General features: G+C 46.6%; 1 protein-coding gene across 1 annotated transcript in view; it reads left to right on the forward strand.

Moving 5' to 3' along the window:
- LINGO1 (leucine rich repeat and Ig domain containing 1) overlaps positions 1-18,096 on the forward strand; it is a 6,683,609-nt gene that overhangs the window by 2,137,268 nt on the left and 4,528,245 nt on the right. The window contains exon 3 of the mRNA XM_069624566.1: positions 15,477-15,606. The gene's annotated coding sequence lies outside the window, so the exon portion shown is untranslated. The remainder of the gene's footprint in view (positions 1-15,476; positions 15,607-18,096) is intronic.

Consider the following 18,096-nt stretch of genomic DNA (forward strand, 5'->3'; position numbering starts at 1 on the left):
AACACAACACTGGGGAAAGAACAAGATAGAGAATGTCATGGGGAACCAGGTGGGCACCAGGGGCAATCACAGGGGGAAGCGCTGTATAAAGGTGAATGGAGCTAATCGGGCAGTGTGGGATGTGCAGGTAAGGCCAAGGGACGAGAAGATGGACCTACAGATCAGGCATAGGAAGGACAGTGCAGCAGAGTGTGGAAGAAGATCACAGAAAGTATGTGCAAGGAGGGATTTCTTTTGTGAGAGAAAGTGGGATTTTGTGTGCGGGAGTGCGTGTATGGTGAGTAGAGTGAGTGAGTCTAAGTGTGAGTGTAGGGGAATGAGTGAGGCTGAGCAAGAAAGGTGAATGACTGAGTGCAAGGAGGTTGACTGTGAGAGAAGCAGTGGAGTGGAGTTTAGAGTGGAAGGAGAGAGCTGTGGAGAGTAGTGCGAGGAGAGCAGAGGGTATTGGGAGGAGAGTGTAGTGGAGAGTAGGATAGTGAAGAGTAGAAGGGACAGTAGCAGAGGGTAGAGTAGAAAAGGGGAGAAGATGGAGATAATAGTAGAGAGTGGTGTGGAGGGAAGTACAGAACATAGCAGTAGACAAAACGAACATCACAGGGACTGAGAGAGAAAGGGGCAAGTGGCAAGTGCGATGAAGAGAAGGGCGGACAGTAGATGGAAGTGAAAGGAAGGAATGAACATCAGGGTGAGAAGTACAAGATTGTGACAGGAAAAAATGGTGTGAGACCTGTGTGATTGAAAGGCACCACTTTTTAAGAACCTTTTTTTGTGGGGCCCGAGGTTAGCATCCACCTAGAAGTTCCGATAGGGAGTAAGAGAGATAATGTGATTGCCTTCTGGCCCTCACTACTAGCCAACCATATCATAGTAGTGGTTATTGATCTCTATCTCTAGTGACCACCTTGGGATGTAGGGATGCCTGGACTAGGGAGGTCAAACCCCGTGTGCAATGAGAGTGAGAGTTAGTGAACATCTACTTTCAATAAAAACCCTTGAACCCTCTTTGAGAGCCTTGAGGCGCCTTTGAGATTTGATGTATTCTTGAGGCCATCTGTGATAAATGACAGCAAGTTTATGAAAGCCACCTCTGATTGGCCTCTGATTGGCTAGTAGGGCGGTTGCATTTTTCAAAAGTGTGATAAACCCTCTGCTGAGAAAGAACAATGCTAAATAATCTGTTGTTTGGAATGGTGTCCTTTCACAATGGTTTAGAATCCAGTGTTAGCTTTCTGGGTCGTACAATAATACACATATGCTTTTGTATATTCTATACATGCCAAGCACAGTCCAGCAGAACAATTGCAAGTCTCTTTTGAGCAACCTGATACTTGTTTGCTCTGAGTTGACCCGGAATCACATTTGTGGCAAGGTTACCATGTATGTAATGAGATTGAGTATTGCACCTTCAGATACAGTTCCACGCATCATGAGCATGCCACTTTGTTTGCATTCAATGGAGTGTCATATACACTATATGGTTTGGTGTTTCAGCCTCAATTTGGAGTCTCCTGCTTTGGTCTCAGGAGTTGAGTACCTTATTGCGTCTTTGAAGAGGCAGGTTTTGAGTAGTTTTCTAATTGGCAGAAGCAATTAGGTTGATGCAGATGATGGGCATTCGTAAGGAGTAGTACAAGAAATGGACATGGCGACTATAAGGCAAACCGCCAGGCAGCCAACCAGAGAAACCAATCCTCTAAGGAAAAAAAGCTTGGTGCACCTCTTTGCAAGGAAAACAAATACATTTTTTATACAGAAAGGAAAAGGGTGACAGGGGGTCCCATAGAACCCAACTGCCATGGAGCTCACTGGGTTAGTTCAATGAATGCAGGTTGTTATATGGCAAATCATTGTCACTTGTGATGCAAACAGTATACAGTGTTATCCCACCACCCTCCTTGGCTACTCTCCTATAGTCCCTTTACCGATTGCCCCATCTGAAGCTACCCCTACCCTCTAACATGTTCTCTTCTACTCCGACACCTTGGTTCCCTGCTACCTTGTTGGCGGGTTACGTGATATGTTACCCTCCCCAGGAGCTAGTCACATGGTATGCACCTGGTCGTTAACATTAGCTCAGCGGATACTTTTTAGGTCAAATTGACCTTTTAGAAAAAATAAGTGCTTCTCTTAATCCCAGACATATGGACGCCCCCATCATGCATCCCCATTGCATGACCACATTTGTTGTCATCACCTCTTGCTCCTCGTAGTACAAATCACAAGATGTTTTGCTCCTTGGTCCTCCCTTATCAGCTGCCCCTCCCCGGAGCTCCTCCTGGGCATCTTCGAGAGGCGAGCCGGAGGGGTGAAGATGAGGTTGAGCATGTGTCCTCCTGTGTTGGTTAGAGAGGGGATGATTTGTTGGAGGTTGCACGAGTTGGCTAGTGTGTAGAGTGAGCCGCATAGGTGTTTTGCGGGTGGTGTCTCTGGAATTGTGAAGCCCCATAGGAGGATGTTGCTGGCGTGTGTGATTGATGCTGAGGAGATGAAGTGGGTGAGGTCCTCCATGAATGATCTGTTCCCTTGGAGCGAGCGATGTGTGGGATTGAATGTGATGGAGTCCTTTTGGGACAGGTGGAATCGACATGACAGGGGTTCTAATGAGGGGGAGATTGTGGATGGCAGAACCATGCAGGCCCAGTCTGATTTATGGATGACAGCGACCCCACCACCTGTCTTGTATGTTGCACACTGTATCTGGGTGGCAGGAGGAGGGGGTAAACCACCTTTCTGTGATGAAGATTACATCAAGGTTACTCTCAGTGATTAGATCAGCGATGTCAGTGGCATGGGCTACAGCCGACCAAGCGTCTACCAGCATGATGGCCTGAGAGCGCATAATGTGAGGGTGTTGTTGTGGGAGACACAGTAAAGCGATGAGGTTGGATATGGTAGCCACTCGTGGGTGCCTATTGCTCATTGCAACACAGGCCTTGGAGATCATGGGGATAAACTGCAGACGGATGAGACACATGTTGCTGTCTATTGGAGGATTTGAGGGCCTGTGTGCTTGACCCTAGGCCCTCCCAGAGCCTAATGGGCACAAACAGGCACACACAGGCAGTGTCACTGTCCTCATATGTCCTTAGCCGAGGATGCCCAATGCTAAGGATGCCTAGGTGAGACCGAGGCTATAGAAGGGAGCCTTAGGGGATGTAGGCTGGAAGGCCTGCTTAAGTAGGACAAAGAGCGAGCAAAAGAGCTGCAAGACCAGAAGCTTACCAGTGAATTACAGGTGGGAGGAGACCTAAGCCCCTTGCCCCCGCTGCAAAGGAGGAGGCTGAAAGGCCAGCTTAATTAGGAAAAAGAGTGGGAAAAAGAGCGGACACTAGAAGCTTACCAGTGATTGACAAGTAGGAGACCTATTCCCCTTGCCCCAACTGTAGCGAAGGAGGCTGGAAGGCCTGCTTAAGTAGGAAAGAGAGCGGGAAAACCCAAAGTTTACCAGTGATTGGAAAGTGGGAAGATACCTAATGCTCACAATCCAACTGCACGAAGGAGTCTGGATATGGGCCTAATATGCAGTTTCTGCATATTAGGCACATGCCAATCCTCCAGTATGTCTGCAGCTATATGCTGCTTTGATACATGTGACGGCTAGCACAAATGTTCAAAGGCAACCATTAGCAAATCCTGAGGCATTACTGTCTTACCTGTGATGACCTGTCTCCATATTAGATCAGTGGGAGATTGCTCACACCCACTATTCTGCCATAGCAAATTTTCATCCTTAGGTGCCTGCCCCTGCTACTCCATAATTTGGGCGATTGATACCCCAGTACATGGAACTTCTAATCGTAGTTGCATGTTAGCTATTCTGCTGCCTTTCTCTCAGCAACAAGGCAGCAGACCAGGCCACCCAGATGGCTGCCTATCAACCAGTACCAGATAGTCCTTTCAAAGGCTGACTTTTAAGTCCAGGGTGTACTACATCCCCTCTCTGACCCTGTCTGGACTTGGCTGGCCCTTCTGTCCAGATTTGCTACGATCAAAGCTATATCTTTTGTCCCTGCACCCTCATTAGAGTCGATCGCCGTAACCACTGTAATGCCTTGTCTCCTTCGGCCTTCTCACAATCGCTAAGAATGGTAAGGCTCCCGTTGCCTACCACCAACATTGACTACTATATTTGCCTCTTGCGTCCAACATAGCCCTTAGTCACCTCGGTATGACTTTTCTGAACTGTGTTTGAATAACATTTCAAACATTTTAACACTCTTGCATACTCCTTTTCCTTATTATGCACTCTCTGACATGCCTACTACTATTCACTATGCTCTTTGAGTGCACACTCTACATACTGTGCTTCCACACGTTGCTTAACCTTATCCCCCAAACCTGACGCTGCCCCCAGCCCTGGAGTGCGGTGCTCTGGGACTTTGCTGAAATAACCTTTCCAAATAGCCTGCACACTTTCAATCACATTTATTTGCCTTGCCTGTTTATGCATCCTTCAAATGTGCCTTCTACTCGGCACCGCAAATGTGAAAGATGGCTCTATACACCTCGGCTACCTTACGCTTGCTTGATCTCTCCCATTTTCATTATACTGTGATGAGTATAGAACACGCAGGGTTATGCCTAATGCACTTGCCTCATAAACCCTCATTGATTTGTCCTCACACCCACCATTACGTACTCCTGTATCGTGTAACTGTATTATTGCCCACATCATGCATCACCACACTACCCCATCAGCAATCTCTGTACTTTACAATGATACTTACCTGTGTGGCAGCAGCACGTGTTGCTACAGGAGCAGCCTCACATGACCTAGATTGTCCCTTCATATGAGAATATTCTGTAACAAATGTTTCTTCTGTAATATCTAGCACACCTGATGTAGCCCCTCCACACCATAGGAATACTGTCCCAGACTGTGGATACTCATTGCTATTACCTGTCATGCCTGTTTGCATACTTGATGTAGCCACCTGCATCATGAGACGTGGCTTTCCCAATATATGCACCTACCTGACTTTGTCTTTGCATATCTGCATACCTGATGTAGCCCCCTGTTCTATGAGGCGTGACTCTCCCAGTCTGTGCACCTATCTGATTTTGTCTTTGCATATCTGTATACATGATGCAGCACTGTGTACCATGTGGCACGGCTTTGCCAGATTATGCCTTTCTCTAACACCATTAGTGTTCTTACACATATGCGTAATCTTGCACTTTGAAAAATGTCGCTTCACACTTTCTGCAACCAGCGCCTTGATGCCTGAGGGTTTGGCGCACTGATATAAATGCAAAAAATAAATAAATAGTACTTCCTTTTGACAATACTGCACCTTTGCACTGTCGACTGTGCACCATTTGTCAGCAAGTAATTTTAACAACGTGATGGAGTCCTCCCTAAATTGATGTTCCTTGGCGCTACACCCCAGCAAATCATCCACATATTGAATGATGGTACTCAGGGAAATATATGTTGCTTAAATCTGCCTGTACTACGCTGTTGAAAATACTGGGTGACTCTCAGTACCCCTGTAGAGACTCGTGTGCTGGAATCGCCTCCCGCAATAGGTAAATGCAGTGAGGTCTTGAGAGTCAGGGTGCAATGGGACAGAGACTAACACTTTTTTCAAATCAATGACTGTAAAATGGGTTGCTCTGGTGGGTATGGTATATAATATTGCCATGGGGTTGAGCACAATGGGAAATTCATCCTGTACTGTTATTTAGAGGATGCAAATCCTGAATCATCCTCCAACTGGATCCCTTTTATTTCTTGAGAGCGTATATAGCCATATTGCAGGGAGAATTTGGCCGTACGATAATGCCTTGCAATTGGAGAGCTATGATGTTGTTGTTTATTCCCTCCACAGCTTCTTTGGACAATGGGAACTGTTTAAATCTGGGAAATACTGCACCTGGTTTAAGTGTAATGTGTTGTTTGGTAAACACTTTGTAATTAAATGATTTCTTGTCCACAAATTCAGCTTGTGCTAGATCGCTTTAGGCAAAGGGTCGGAAACTGGCCTCTAGTAGCATGGGCCATGGGACATGTCGGGTTTGCACCATTATCTCACATGGGACACAAATTGCCAATATTATTTCCCCATCATTGTCGATATCTTCGAACAAGTCACTGTAACTCCTTTTAGGGTTGGGGTTGGGTCAATGCACAGGACTGTCCATCATTCTCCCTCGGCATCTGTACCCATCAGGACAATCTGCTCTTTTGATGCCACCATCCCTTCTAAATCAAGCATAAGAATGGTTCCCATTGCATGTTCCTGGGGCTGTGCTGGTCTAAACAAGAAGGATGGCGCTCTCAAAGACCGGTTGGCTACATTTGAATCTGCATTCTGCAATACTGTAGCCCAATAGATGAAATGGTCTGGGTGCACTGGCATTTCCCTAGTTACTGCTTCATTGCTTCATTCCCTAGTGCGTGTATGATCATCATTGCCCTTACACAGCATATGCCTGGGGTAGAGCACACCACCCCTCTCAGTAAAAGAGATAGTCATGTTTGACTTGCTGTACTTGTCTCTCCCCAACAGGTTGACAGGGGATGCTGTTGAAAACAGAAATGGGGCTGTTACCACCCTGTCACCTACCCTAAAAGGCAGTTGCTCTGTGAATGGAACCTATTGTATTGCCCTAGAGAACCCCTGCATGTCCATTACCTCACCTGACAAAGGGAAATACCCTTCCCTGATACATAAGTTTGTGGCACCTGTGTCTACCATAAAAATGAATGGTTTGTTTCCTATCTCCACGCCCACCAAGGGAATCTCTTCTGGGTTGGCACTGAATGATAGAACTGGGCACACTAAAGTTCTCTGTGAGATGTCCTAATCTGGATAGGTGTTTGTCCCTGGAAAGATGAAAGGATTTCCTCTGATTACTCTGGCCCCTTGATAGTGTGTTACTGTGTCATGAGGCACTGCATTACAGTTGGTCACTTGAGGTGCCTGTGGCAACACAGGATGTACCACATAAGCTGGTGTGCCACTGGCACCCGCACTTGTGGCTGTGGAACCTGCAGTGGGAGGGAAGTTGGGGCAGTGGTCGATGGCACACTATACGGAACACTTGGGGGTACTTGGGGGTACTTGGGCATAGGGCTGTGGGGCTGGGCGCCTTTTGCTTACGGGGGCATTTGCTGGTTGTCGGCTGCCACTTAGCCACTTGTCTGATCCTACACTCCCATGAAAAATGAACCATTCTCCCACATATCCAACATTGCCCCGAGTCCCCCCCCCCTGACGCATTTCACCAAAACCTCCATCTTCCTCCCCAGGGTCTTGAAAACCCTCCTCTCCCCCTGAAACTGTAGCTGGTACCCACCATTCAATACACACATCCCCACGCAGGTGCTGCACGTACTTCTCCCATCGTCACCATCTGTTCTGTCTGTCCTTCCAGGTGCACAGCTACTACTGCCTCCTCTACTGACAATGTTCCCAATTTCTTTTGAACTAGTCTTGCTTCCTCTGTTTGTACCCTTTGTGCTGTCTCATTTTTCTTCTCTTTCAGCTGCTTGAAATGGTGTACAATTATAGACTGTATCACTTCCCACCCCTTCTCTTCAATCCCTGCTATCTTATCGAGTACCTTCTGCATCTCTTTAGGGAGGCTTTTCTTGACCACAAAATAGAAAAATACAATTGACTGATCCCATGGTTCACCAGATTCTGCCCTCCACATCTCTTGTCTTTTAAAATATACTGAGCCGGATCCTCGTCATCCCGCGTTGTATGTTGTGTTATTGACTGAAGATCTGGTGTATCGGGGGAAAACACGCCACAGTGCCAGCTACACCTAACCCCTAATATCATTGAAATGGGCCCCATCATGGCTATCATCCCCTTTTTGCACCCCGGGATTCTGTGATTTAGCCCAAATGGCATCTGCCTGATCTCCAGAGATTGTGACACACTCTTCTTGTCGACCACAGCCAGGGTAACAACTGATGTCTGCTTTTGGAATGTGTGAATCCACTTTCCCACTCCAGCTGCGAGAGAAGATAGAGTTTTTATTAAATAATTCCTATCCATTTGTGGTCATGGTTGTGATGCTGGAAATGCATCGGAGGGACAGGGCCTCCGTATCCTTGTCCTTTACTGTTTTTATCATGTGTTCTGTTGTGTTTTCAGTGCAGGAGTTCATGTGGGGCTCTTGGCGGTGCAGCTCTCTCTTTGGGTTTGGTGTACAAGCCCATGTGTTACCCTTATGGCACCATGACCAGGGACAAAGGTGGAAGGAATGGGTTGAAGAGTTAGAAGACTTCGTAGGTGCTATTGGGAACCAATACCCACCTAACAAGATCAACATATTCACAAACCTGGCCGGAAGAGAAATAAAGAACATAATATGGACAATACCAGCACAAGAAAGAAACACATACCAGCGCCTTCTCGCCGACATCTGTGATGCTGGAAATGCATTGGAGGGACACGGCATCCCTGTCCTTGTCCTGTAGTCCTTTTTCATTTGTATTTTGTTTGTTTTCTGCCCAGGAGTCCATATGGGACTCCTGGCAGAGCAGCTCTTCATGTTTTTGGTTTGGTGTACAGACCCATGGGATACCCTTATGGCACCCATGGGTGGAGGTGCAACCCTGTGCCCCTAGTATGGCACCCACAGAGCAGGGTGTGGGCTGGTGGCAGCTCCATGCTGAATTCGACATGTGTTCTGAGTATCCTCCATTTTGGGATACCCAGGGCCTGTCATTGGAATCAGTTGATTCCTGATAGGAAACACAATGGCCCCTGTAACCCTCTTGCTTTCTATTGCCTGTTACCTTGTTTTACCCAAAGTCCTGGGAAGCCCTAACTCTGTCCCTTCCCACTGACTGGCTGTTGGGTGGAAATTCCATATATGGTGTTGTTGTGAAGTCCAGGCCAGTCTGGCTGGAGCCTTCCCAGTGACTGTATGTTGTGGGTACACCCTGTGGGTGGGACCTGGGTGAATGGAGTGTGTGACGAATATGCATTCTGTGTTGTGGATGTCTAGTATCTGGTGTTTGACACAATGACTGAGACAGCCCTGCCCGAAATTCGTATGAATGCAGTGTGGAGTGTTGAATGGCTGGGTACTTGTCCCAATACACATAAATTGTTGAGTGTCTGGAGAGAAGTGAATGGCCTGAATGCACTATGCACCTGATGGGATGCCTGCCTGCATGAATGCCCTCTGACCAATTGGTTGCCTGAGTGTGACCCAGCAGAATGAATGGGAGATCAACTAGTATATCTGGGGGCCTCTCACTGCTAGAATTTGTGTTCAGAAGCTGAAGAGAAACTGGAGTTGAAACTGAAGTTTAAGCTTGAAGCCCTACTGGAAGAGGAGTCTTGCTGCTGCTCTACTTCATCGACCTGAAAGCTGCTGTGTCTCCAAGGATCGACCGAGAGAGGACCTGGTAAGGCGCCCTCTTCCCGAGCTACGAGGGACCATCGTGCACCAGCTGATCTTTGCCTAAGCTCCCTGGTAGACAGATCTATGACAGGCTGCCGACCGGAGAAGGGGACCACCGCGGAATCACAAGGAGAAGCACCCAGACACTGTTGTCCATCACCGTCGACGACCGCCGTCGCTGACCGGAGCCGCCGTGCTCCCTTTGCTAAGTAACATTTGATCCAAGGATGCTCTCGCCTGCACCGTAGACCACTTTGTCCCGCCAGAGAAAGCCGAGGCTGCTGATGCGCCGAGGAGCATCCGCCAGTGGGTTTCCTGCCACCTGACGACCGTAGAGATGCCGGACAACTCGACGCCCTTGCTGGGCCACAGTTCTTCACAATCTCTTTGCGGTCCTGAACTATAGTCACTGAGGTGCCCCGCACTCCTCTTCCTTGCAGGACGCCAAAGCTCCATCATCGACGAGCATCGCTAGGAACGAAGCTGCCACCTCACTGTCATCATTCAATCCTTTTTCCTCATGGGATCTCGACGATCCGTGGCTCCTGCCTTAAAAGGGAGCTGCTCAAGAAGGATCCGTCGATGACCCAATGACAAACTCTGCTATTCCAGGTACATTGGGGTTGTAGAACTATCATAGAAGGAAATAAGACTCATAGAACAATATATGGACTGAGCTTGTGATATATCTTTACTTTACATATTGCCCAGTTGGTGGGATCTCCACACAGAACTGTGTCTAGTGGTAGGGGCCAGTATTCTGCCAATTGTTCTAACCAACTTCTTTCCTCCTATGTGTATTGTTGGTTGCTTTTATTAAATGATCTGTGTGACATTTGACCAGAGTATAGTTGACGCACTTTAATGAGATCTGATAATAAATGGGGTACCACTTTAGAACTGTATATATTTGGCATTGTAGATTTTCGGAGAACAAAGTGAGTTATTGTGGTAGTGTACATAACCTTGAATATTAATTATATAAAGACTGTGTTTTAACTGATACAGTGTGTGGACATTCCTTTGTGGGGGCTTGGGGACTACACTGTACTTAAGAACCAGTCTACATCACCTCCTTAGAAGCAAGGCCTTGATTGCTCGACCACGTACCAATAATAGAGAATCTTGGCTGGAGTCCTCTGTGCCTCTCCTCTGCCATATAGAGAGCAGAAGTACAGAAACCCCCTCCGGTCTTTACAATGGTAAATACTGTGCTGTCACTGGTCTTTTGTGCAACAGCGGAAACTGTGCCCCCACCATCTTTGTCAACTTCTTTTCCCCCGTTATTACCCAAATTGACCTTTTACAATTGACCTTGTGCACAATTGACCGTTATATTATTTTTGTTTTTTTATATATGTATTGGGTTGGTTTTGGATTATAAATTATATAAGGGGATTGGGTGGGGTGTTGCAGGGGTTTTTGGATTGGGTGAGGGGGTTGCGGGGGGTTTGCCCCCCGCATATATGTCCTAATTGACCTTCTAAATTAGGTAAATTCTCCCGAGGTCAAATCTCCCGAGGTCAATTGTGAAAAGGTCAATTGGTATACAACCTTTTCCCCACCTGCTTTCCCTTCTCAACCGTCATGCGCCCATAGTGATTCCTCAGACTAGGCCCCCACAAGTTCTCCACCCCTGGCTATCTTGCGGGCAGGGGCTCTTCATCCCCCACTCATCCACTGTGTCCCACACCCCCTCTTCTGCTCCTGCCTCATTAGCCAAGCACACAGACCCATAATCTAAGCTCTCTGCCCAAGACCTTCCCATGCTTGAAGCTCCACACTGCTGCTCCCTACTTTCCTTCTGAACATGCACATCCCTGATTGCTATATTGTCCGTTCTGAACAAAATGTCTGTCCTCATAGTTGCTTGCTGCCCATCCCCTCTAACCAATCACAATCTCACTAACTCTTCCTCTGCCATCCTTAACGCTTCATCTATCTCTCACTGTTGCTTCCGCTCTGGGTCCCTCTTCTCTTGAACTCAAGTGGCTGCAGACGCTATAGGGTTTGGGAGATTCTGGTACTGGGCCAATGATGACGAAGGAGGAGGAGTAGGGGCAGGTAGCGGGACATAAATCAGGTTAATTTACCCTGATGCTGCACGTGTTCGATAGCACCATGATGGGGGAGGATGTGCTGCTTGTGCTGTGACTGATGGTTTGGGGAATTTCTGAACAGTTAGAGTGGTGAGCGTGGCTGGGATCGGAACACATGACAGAGGTGCTCTGCCCAATGTATTCTTGAGGCCTGAGAGGGGCATCTTGTAAATCCTCTAGCATCTTCCTTAACTCCAACAATTCCATTTTGTTCTTTAATTTCTTCCCTATACTGTATGGCTAAAAATGTGTATATATGACCCAGGATGTCTTTATTATTCGTTCCCTGTTCTGGCCATGGTTTAAACATGCCCACTCTTGTCTCGGCCACCCATTCCCAATGATACTTCTTAATCTTCTCCCTATACAATGGGAGAGCTGTGCACATGTACTCCAATGGGCTCACCAGCTCAATTTTAGCCGCCCCTATTCAGACATTCTACAATACCTTACTCACTCATGCTCTGATCCAGTTGTGCCTTGTCGACCCGATACCCCACCCTTTTCCCGTTGCCAATACCCCACCCTTCTCCTTCATCAAACTACACCCACACCCACACCTCACTCTTTTCTCATACCACTGTAGCCCATATTCCCTCTCACACATTGCCCACACCCTTACTTCACACCACTTCAAGATTTGTACACATCAAAACCGGACCCCTCCTCGGTCAACACTGCCACAGTAAAAAAACAATAAAAACACCAAAGTGCTACTTTTTCATTCTAATGCCCCCTTTATGGAGAGATTCCAGGCCCCCTCAGTACACAAAGCCTCTACCCATACTATCTCTTTGTTCTAACACCACCTTTATATCAGTTATAGAGGCCCCAGCCCCACTCAATACACAGGGTCTCTACCCTTATTCCACTTAATGACACACTGCTGTCTTTTTCCCTCAATCGGAAAGGATCCATTACTTCTTTTCCTTCTTTACTCCATGGAATAATAAAAAAGTCAGAATTACAAAATGCCACGTTGTCTTTCTACTTTATAATCGCAACACTGTTAACACTCTACTCCACACTCTTCAACAATCACTCTTATACCACCTGTGTTGTTTTCTCCCTCAAAAGTGAACTTATGTCTATGTGCTCTTCCGAGTTTCTCCGTCACAGGGTCCCATCAGTGGCCTGCACAATCCAGGAGGGTCGCCCCACTCCAAAGAACAGACAGGAATTCAGGCAACATGTCTCCTGTAAACCTCTCCAATGTGTGTACAGGGGTCTGGTCCTGTGGATCTGCAGCCAGGAATCCTTTGTCCCTGCGGAGAGGCTGGGATCACGTCAGGGTCACCAATTTGTAAGGCGAACCTCCAAACAACCAACCCGAGAAAAAAACAATATGAGGAATAAAGCTTGTTGCACCTCTTTGCATGGAAAACAAATGTATTTTACACTGTGTTAGTTCAATGAATGCAGGTCGGTATATGGCAAATCATTGTCACTCGTGACGCAAAGAGTACACAGTGTTATCCCACCACCCTCATTGGCTACCAACTATATACATGCTACCAGATTCCTATCAGCCCTTGACTGATTGGTCACATCTGAAGCTACCCCTGTTCTATAACACATGGGCCCTCATTACGACCTTGGCGGAGGTCCATGGTGCAATTTGCACCATGGTCCATGGCGCTAAGCTGCCAACTCCGCCATGGGGGTTGGCGGACTTACCGCCCCATTCCGAGGTTGGCGGGGCGGTAAGTCCCCAATCCCCATTTACCCTTCCCCATTCCCATTCCTGGCCCCATAGGGCATAATGGGAGTGGGGAAGGCGTTAATTACGCCACCGTAAATTACGGTGGCGTAATTAACAACAAGGTCCCTTAGCGCCATGGATTTTAACGCCTGCAAAAAGCAGGCGTTAAAATCACCATGGCGCTAGGGGAACTCGTACTCAGGCGGTAAGGTACGCCATGGTTTACGCCGGCGTAAACCCCTTTCCGCCAGGGTCGTAATGAGGGCCATGGTCTTCTACTGCGTCGCCCTAGTTCCCCTCTACCTGATTGGCAGGTTACATGATATGTTACTCTCCAAATGGGCCAGGTCACATGGTGTGCACTTGGTTGTTAACATGAGCTCAGCGGATACATTTGAGATCAAGTATGCCCTTCAGAATAAATCATTGCTTCTCTTAATCCCAGACATTTGGGCACAGTCATCATGCCTCCCCGTCACAGGACTAAATTTGCTGGCATCACCTCTTGCTTCTCATAATTCAAATCACAATATGTTTCACTCCTTGCTCCCACCTTATCAGCTGCCCCTCCCCAGAGCTCTTCCTGGGACTCTTGGACACCACACTAGTGAGCCACATCCACTTAGGTGTCTTGTTTGTGGGCATGTGGGAGTTCAAAAGGGACAGTCAATATTCTGGGGCTCGCCAGTGCCTTAAATATAGTCCAGGCCTTGGGCAAGTCGAAAACTCTGCCCCAGCTCCCATGGGTTTGACCTTCGGATGAGTGCAGCCATGCCCATGCTCGGCCATTCACATTCCTTTCTGTTTTCACAGGCATGTAACACTACACACCTGTATTTTATCTATCAGGCCTGGGGTCTCTCTTTTTGGTTTCCCCTGCTGGTGATTGGGGTGGGGTAGTGATTCAGAACTCATTGCCACGCAATACTGCTACCTTCACCTTCACCTTCGGCAGACTAGGCCTTGCTTTAAATATGGCTGTGTTCCAGCATTTCTTCGAGCAGGGACCGGGGCCTATCCTTACATTGGTATCCAGTACATTTTGACTATTGCACTTTAATATCACTCATGCCCTATACTGGTGCTTACCTTCATGTCCCAACCAGTACAAACCACTACATGTGTTACTTTTACTTTGCTTTTTACCCCCTGCAGCCACGCATGTTTGTTGTCTCATGCACTTATATATTTTACTCAACCTAAATCGTCTGGGTGGGCATGGGAGCTGTACGTGCATCCCAACAAGACTCTGCTGAATATAACACCAGAATTCGTTTTGTTGCACTGGGAAATCCCCAGAAGCATAGTTGGGCTTTTTTCTCGTAGTAGAAATTGACTCTCAAGTAGTCCATATTTTGGCCATTTTAGTGTGCATTTCCCTCTGCTGTATTGGATGGCGATATAGAAGTATAACAAACAAATACAATATTTAATTGCTATCCAGGGCAGTTGATGTCGTTTTATAGCATCTTCTCCTGAAGTCTGATATTGGCTCAGGATCTTTTCTTGGACCTCCATGCCCTACGTGTCGATAGAACTCCGTCAATGATGTCACAAAACCCTTTGAGGGTAACATAATGCTGTAGACGCAAACGTATTTGAGAGGTTCTTGTTGATATAGTCAATCCAAATGTAGTGTTAATTGGGTTGTGACAATTCTAACAAGATGTGTACTACAAATTATACAACAGCGAGTATTGGTTATGTTACTGGATTTACACCAACACATTTGCCATGGTCTCCAGGTGCTGTGGCAAATCTAAAAGAGAGGGGGTGAGTTAAGTTATTGCGGGGAGAGAGAAAAGGCAAGACAGCTGTGCTGCTGTTTTGATGCATGCACTTCATAACTATGCAGGTACTATGTACAGGATACTTTCTAGGCGGTCTGTGTCAAGGGTATAGAGCAGTAGTGGGTAAGCCATGGCATAGGGTCACCCCGGCCCACAGTTCCGATGATTTCCACCCCCCCCCTTTTAACTTTGCTAGTTGGGGTTGTGAGGAACCGTGGGCTGGGGAGAACCAAGGGGACACTGGATTGTTCACCACCGGCATAGATGCATGTGTGTCCTTGTGAGACCATGGAGCTAGAGTGCATTGGTCAGAGCGGTGGTATGTAAAGTTCTGGCAATATGATGAACCAGCTGGGCTGCATTGTTAAAGGTGGACAAACATAGGGTAACTTTTTAATTGAAGTAATAATGAAGGCTTCAGCTACCCCTCGTCTTGAAAATCCATAGTGTTGCTGATGACGATCCTCTCTGTATATCGCGCAATGTTTAATGTAACCAATTCTTCTCTTAAAGGCGCAGACACTGCATAGCGGGCTGGTGTGATCTTTCTACTACCTCCATCACAGCCAGGGGAAGACTGGAATCGTGCATACACCCTAACCATGGCAGATGTTTGAGGCCAGCGCTATGCAAGGGATATAAGGTGAACCACTTTTCTTTTAGATAAAGTCAATGGAATGTATTGTGCACTGGAAAAGAAACCAGAGAGGAGGTGACTAGAGGTGGAAACTCTAGAACCAGGTTCGTTGTGAGAAGTAGTGTGTATATTATCTGGTAGTGGGTTGTATGGATGCTACCAGTTGGTGTACTCATATTGTAGACTTGAATGTATACATCTCACCCTTTTGCATAAGGTTAATGTGCTCTCCTGATATATATATACACGATTCCTTGGGTCTATACATTCTTGCAGAGGTGGTGGATGAAAATAACTTCATGAATCTCATTTTATTGCTATCTTTAAAGGCTTTGTGCCTGAAATCTCTTTTTTATGTCTACAACTTTTCTGTATTTGGCTGAGTATATGTTTCATAGAAGAGGCCATAGGCAATTCTTGCTGCCGCCTCCTTTGTCTCCCTGTTTGTTTTGATCTGGCTACTATGGGAATCCTAGCAGGATTAAGTCTGTTTCCTTATAGGACCACGGTAGGGAGAACCTCCTTGCCCAGTCTCAAGTCTTTGTTACAGCACAGGAAGGTGGTTTTCTACGGACTCTTCATAGAGATGTAATGGCCCTCTTTTCACTTCCCACTGAAAGTCATTGAGCTGGAGGATTAGCTTGAAAAGTAACAAGAATGAACATATTGATTTTGGTATTTAATTGAATGTAAAATTGGGGTCAAACCCAAACTCGGGTCACTTGGAGCTGTGCCTTCACTTGCATTTGCAGTTCTGGTATTTTGGGGGCAGTCAGGCACCACTAATCTTCCACCACTGCTGTTGTCTTCCTGGCCTCCAGTTGCAAGTGGCAGGCTCAGAACTCTCTTCCCTTGCGATCCTCCCCTTGACCAGCGGTGGCATAACCCTGAGCAAAACAGCACAGTTATCAATGGTGCAGTCATCCGAGTTGCCTAGGGTCAGGCCCTTGGACCTGGAGCCTGGGCCATAACACCCAGGGCTAGGGCTTCTTCACTACCTGCTCTTTAGCAACCCAGGGACAATACCATCCCCACCCCTCTCCGGCCTATTCTTCTGCTACCATTGTAGTAGACATTGAAGTGGCCTATTGCAGGTGTTAAAGGATATACAAGAAACCTATATGCCTACAGTCTAAACACCTCATTTACTAGCTTGTCTAGGTATCATCTGGGCAAGAAGGTCCTGGCTGCTGTGTTAACTGCCAATCAGCTTCAGTTGACAATCTTTTTTTACCTAGCAAGAGTCATTGGTTCATATGGGGTGACCCCTTCTTGAAGCTCCTGAGGCCTTGTGGTTGAAGTGCTATTCTCGAATCCTTTAACCCATTTTCTGTAAGCATATGTCTGCAGATCTCATTTAAGTCCCTATTGTCTGTTTGGACGCCATTAATATAACCTAAAAGATCAAGTGAGACCTCCCACTAGTTGACTTTATCCCCCAATGTATTCAGTCTTTATATAGAGCAACTGGGGGAGTGCAAAAGCTTGGGTATCTCCATCCACCTTCTGAAGACACCACCTAATTAAGGCTGGGGTTTTCTTATCTGGCTGATTTCGGTGCTTGAACACCTGTCGCCTTGCTATCGATCTGCGTTGAAACTCTGATTACGGCTCTTCATTGACGAGTACATTTTCTGTTGATCGGTGACATCACACCTGTTCCTCTCCCTGCCACCTTGCTTGTACGCTCAAGTCCGTCTACCATCCGCTCTATTACATAAGACCATTGAACCCCTTAAGTGCCAACTACGAGTATGCTCTTCCTTTTTGCATAGACTTGCATAATAGCCTGGCACTTATTTAAGCCTAAATTGCTCTGACTTTCTTTGAATCCTTTGGCTCTTTAGGGCCTGATGGTGGCGACGGGAACTCTACTTCCCTGTCTTCAACCTTCGAAGGATATTCATAATTATCACGAGTGCATAAACACGTGATCACACCACCACTCCAATTCTTTTCCTTGACACCCACTTCCTCTCTATTTATGGATCCTGTTTAGGATGTTCTATAGTGCCTCTAAGGGTCCAGGGATCCCTCCTACAAGCGTCAGATTTCCCACACTCCACTTCTAGCACGATGTACTCGTACAAGATACAGCCACGCTCTGGAATTGAGAATTCGTGATTAAGGTCTTTTATTAAATAAAATGCCATGTCTTTAGAAAATGCTCTTCCCGAATATACATATGATTTTTTTTTTCTGATTTCATATTCTTTGCAAACTGTTTGTTCCTAAATACTCATGTTTATATGTTGACTTGTCTGAATTTGTATCTTTTCTATTGAGTTTATTGGTGACAATCATGTATTGCATTTTTGACAGTTAATTTGCCCTGTGGTTGTACCTCACAACAACTCTTTCTATAATTAAGCTGTACTTTAAGTTTGTGGGTTCAAATGTCTTTGTGCAGTTCACTGCCCCACTGGTTATAGGTTTAGTCTTGAAAATGCCTCCGTTAAATAGCAAATAAATGCACTAAGTAGATGAAATCCCAAA

Source organism: Ambystoma mexicanum, chromosome 11 (assembly GCF_040938575.1).
Source record: "Ambystoma mexicanum isolate Mex_15411 chromosome 11, UKY_AmexF1_1, whole genome shotgun sequence".
Classification (NCBI taxonomy): Eukaryota; Metazoa; Chordata; class Amphibia; order Caudata; family Ambystomatidae; genus Ambystoma; species Ambystoma mexicanum.